This window comes from Anopheles stephensi, unplaced genomic scaffold, assembly GCF_013141755.1.
Source record: "Anopheles stephensi strain Indian unplaced genomic scaffold, UCI_ANSTEP_V1.0 ucontig166, whole genome shotgun sequence".
In the NCBI taxonomy this organism is placed as follows: domain Eukaryota; kingdom Metazoa; phylum Arthropoda; class Insecta; order Diptera; family Culicidae; genus Anopheles; species Anopheles stephensi.
In genome coordinates, this window is record NW_023405087.1 from 10,001 (window position 1) to 15,000 (window position 5,000).

Genomic DNA, 5,000 nt, shown 5'->3' on the forward strand with positions numbered 1-5,000 from the left:
GCACAGTAGAGATACATTGTCGGGAGGTGGAACCCGAAAAATGTACAAGTCCGGGAATACGGGGTGCATCGTATGTAACGTTCGATGTACATATAAAGCCTGGTAGGTGTTGGGATTATATCTGCAACACGGGCATTATCGAAAGATGGTTAAGTGGAGTCACCCAATGGGTGCCGTGCGTTATAAGGTACGTAATGCACAGTAGAGATACATTGTCGGGAGGTGGAACCCGAAAAATGTACAAGTCCGGGAATACGGGGTGCATCGTATGTAACGTTCGATGTACATATAAAGCCTGGTAGGTGTTGGGATTATATCTGCAACACGGGCATTATCGAAAGATGGTTAAGTGGAGTCACCCAATGGGTGCCGTGCGTTATAAGGTACGTAATGCACAGTAGAGATACATTGTCGGGAGGTGGAACCCGCAAAATGTACAAGTCCGGGAATACGGGGTGCATCGTATGTAACGTTCGATGTACATATAAAGCCTGGTAGGTGTTGGGATTATATCTGCAACACGGGCATTATCGAAAGATGGTTAAGTGGAGTCACCCAATGGGTGCCGTGCGTTATCAGGTACGTAATGCACAGTAGAGATACATTGTCGGGAGGTGGAACCCGAAAAATGTACAAGTCCGGGAATACGGAAAAGTTCCCCATGAAAGGCTGGGGATACAATTATTGATACAAATAATGTGCCTAAGGGTACATTTATTTTTCTAAGTCCCAGAAATCCGTCACTGAACATCACGACTTACAAACACATCTTCCCCCGGTCCTCCCATATACGGCACGGGGACAAGTATGAAGAATGAAAATCATGTGTGTATGGAACATATAATGTGCCTGAGAGCACATTTTTTTTCTAAGTCCCAGAAATCCGTCACTGAACATCACGACTTACGAAGACATGTTCCCCCGGTCCTCCCATATACGGCACGGGGACAAGTATGAAGAATGAAAATCATGTGTGTATGAAACATATAATGTGCCTGAGAGCACATTTTTTTTCTAAGTCCCAGAAATCCGTCACTGAACATCACGACTTACGAAGACATGTTCCCCCGGTCCTCCCATGTACGGCACGGGGACAAGTATGAAGAATGAAAATCATGTGTGTATGAAACATATAATGTGCCTGAGAGCACATTTTTTTTCTAAGTCCCAGAAATCCGTCACTGAACATCACGACTTACGAAGACATGTTCCCCCGGTCCTCCCATGTACGGCACCGGGACAAGTATGAAGAATGAAAATCATGTGTGTATGAAACATATAATGTGCCTGAGAGCACATTTTTTTTTCTAAGTCCCAGAAATCCGTCACTGAACATCACGACTTACGAAGACATGTTCCCCCGGTCCTCCCATATACGGCACCGGGACAAGTATGAAGTATGAAAATTTTTGGTCACAGCGTGAAATCCCTCTAATGATCATGAAAATAGCATCGGATCACTTATCTGACCATAAAAAGTGAACCAAAACCCTATTTGGACAAACTTTTTGGTCCTATGAAAAATTCACTTTTCATATATGTCATGGTCGAAAATTTTCTAAGTCCCAAAAAATCACTTATTCTCGAATATCTCGAAAACTACGTATCGGACAGGGGTCAACCAAGGTGTTTTAGAAAGGTCTTTACAAGCTCTATTTAATGAGCCATAGCGACTTTCAAGTGATTTTTTGACACTTTTTCGCATATCGGCATCCTTGGTTCCCATACTGGCCATAGGCCATAGGGCACCGAACGGCCAACTTTTGGTCCGGGGGTGAAATTTTTTTTCACGAGATTTTGATGAAAATGGCTTCGGAACGCGTTTCTAATAATGAAAAGTGAAACCAAACAGTATTTGCGAAGAAAAAATTGTCCTATGAAAAAATCACTTTTTCTTAGGGTACGGGTCAAAAATTTTCTAAGTCCCAAAAAATCACTTATTCTCGAATATCTCGAAAACTACGTATCGGACAGGGGTCAACCAAGGTGTTTTAGAAAGGTCTTTACAAGCTCTATTTAATGAGCCATAGCGACTTTCAAGTGATTTTTTGACACTTTTTCGCATATCGGCATCCTTGGTTCCCATACTGGCCATAGGCCATAGGGCACCGAACGGCCAACTTTTGGTCCGGGGGTGAAATTTTTTTTTCACGAGATTTTGATGAAAATGGCTTCGGAACGCGTTTCTAATAATGAAAAGTGAAACCAAACAGTATTTGCGAAGAAAAAATTGTCCTATGAAAAAATCACTTTTTCTTAGGGTACGGGTCAAAAATTTTCTAAGTCCCAAAAAATCACTTATTCTCGAATATCTCGAAAACTACGTATCGGACAGGGGTCAACCAAGGTGTTTTAGAAAGGTCTTTACAAGCTCTATTAATGAGCCATAGCGACTTTCAAGTGATTTTTTGACACTTTTTCGCATATCGGCATCCTTGGTTCCCATACTGGCCATAGGCCATAGGGCACCGAACGGCCAACTTTTGGTCCGGGGGTGAAATTTTTTTTTCACGAGATTTTGATGAAAATGGCTTCGGAACGCGTTTCTAATAATGAAAAGTGAAACCAAACAGTATTTGCGAAGAAAAAATTGTCCTATGAAAAAATCACTTTTTCTTAGGGTACGGGTCAAAAATTTTCTAAGTCCCAAAAATCACATTATTCTCGAATATCTCGAAAACTACTTATCGGACAGGGGTCAACCAAGGTGTTTTAGAAAGGTCTTTACAAGCTCTATTTAATGAGCCATAGCGACTTTCAAGTGATTTTTTTGACACTTTTTCGCATATCGGCATCCTTGGTTCCCATACTGGCCATAGGCCATAGGGCACCGAACGGCCAACTTTTGGTCCGGGGGTGAAATTTTTTTTTCACGAGATTTTGATGAAAATGGCTTCGGAACGCGTTTCTAATAATGAAAAGTGAAACCAAACAGTATTTGCGAAGAAAAAATTGTCCTATGAAAAAATCACTTTTTCTTAGGGTACGGGTCAAAAATTTTCTAAGTCCCAAAAAATCACATTTTCTCGAATATCTCGAAAACTACTTATCGGACAGGGGTCAACCAAGGTGTTTTAGAAAGGTCTCAACAAGCTCTAAATAATGGGCCATAGCGACTTTTTAGTGATTTTTTGACAAATTTTGTCATATCGGCATCCCGAGTTCCCATACTGGCCATAGGCCATGGGGCCCCGAACGAAAAAAATTTTGGTCCGAGGGTCAAAATTTTTTTTCTCATAAATTTGTTCAAAACGCCGTCGGAACGCGCCTTAGATCATGAAAAGTGAAAAGAAACAGTATTTTGCAAAAGTTGGGGTGGCCTATGACTTACATGGCCACGTCCTAGGTCCGAGTTCCCGAGGTCGTGTTCTTCAGTGGCGGAAAAAAATGGCCACTTGTGGGAGATGCAAAATGTTCATTTTGTATTATAGGGGACACACTATCGAAGCGAAAATTTCAGAAATGGCCTAAAACGTGAAGAAATGATGGGGTATGTACGAAAAGAAGGTTTTTATGGTCAAACGGTGAAAATTTTTTTTTTATGAAAAATTTTGGTCTCCCACCGTTCATGAATTTCTAGGACCAAAAATCGAAAAATTTGAAAACTTCACGATCGAAAGGGAAACGCATATGTGGTGTTCCTAGGTGTGTACGGTGTACGAAAAACGGGTTCACGATGAGATATCAGGCAAATAAGTGGACCTAAAGTGAGTTATACGGGTAAGACGAGGTGTCCAAAGACCGAAATAGGGGTACCAACTGAGAACGAAATGAAGGTCCCCGAAGTCGCCATACAAGTTATAGGAGGTGTCCAAAGTACGAAAAGAGTTCCATATTCGGCTGTTCCTACTATATGGTTCCCTGATTGCTGCTCCAAGGAGTAGTGAGGAAGTGTCCAAAGGTCTGTTGGGGGTATCGAGGTGATACCCTCGACGGACAATATGCACGAAAAGTGGTTCGATGATCTATCCTGTAGGTCGTACGGCAGCCATACCCGGCTGGAAGTACCGCGGTAATTCCGCAATAAAACGTTCGCCAGACGAACAAACAAATTGAATTAGCTCATCGTAGTGTACGGAAACGAAACGAAAATGTAAGGTGATTAGGGATCCGGGAGCAATCTCGCGATCCCATGGTTCGGTGTAAGAAATGATACGAAGTGTTCATAAGTCTCCTCTGGAGGCAGAACCATCGTAGCAAAGTTCGGGAACCCAAGGGTCACAAAAACTCGTAGGACGATATCCACGAATAATCGGGGACTTGTGGGGACTACCGTGCCCTGACAAGTCAACTACACCTTAACTGGTGATGGTCGTCCTACGGGGACCTGCGGGGAACAAAAGGGTCACTAAAACTCGTAGGACAATATCTCCGAATAATCGGGGACTTGTGGGGACCACCGTGCCCTGACAAGTCAACTACACCTTAACTGGTGATGGTTGTCCTACGGGGACCTGCCGGGAACCCAAGGGTCACAAAAACTCGTAGGACGATATCCACGAATAATCGGGGACTTGTGGGGACTACCGTGCCCTGACAAGTCAACTACACCTTAACTGGTGATGGTCGTCCTACGGGGACCTGCGGGGAGCAAAAGGAGTCAGAAACAATCGTAGGACGATATCCACGAATAATCGGGGACTTGTGGGGACTACCGTGCCCTGACAAGTCAACTACACCTTAACTGGTGATGGTCGTCCTACGGGGACCTTCAGGGAGCCGCAGTAAGTCGCAGGTCGTATGCGAGCCTTGATTGGTCCTGTTGGGGGCGTGCGGGGTGTAATGCCTCGGTACGTCAAATGTTGGTGTACGATGTACATCGATAATCTGACATCCTCCTGAACAACCTTTGCTCGTGTGGTTATTGGCGCTGTGGAGTCGGTGTACTGCCGCAGGTCAATGAGAGTGGTCACAACAAAGATTGTGTCACCTGATGAACGTAGAAAGAGAGTCTGCGGGGACTGGTGCCCTGGTAGACAAAAAATATCGAACAAGCAATT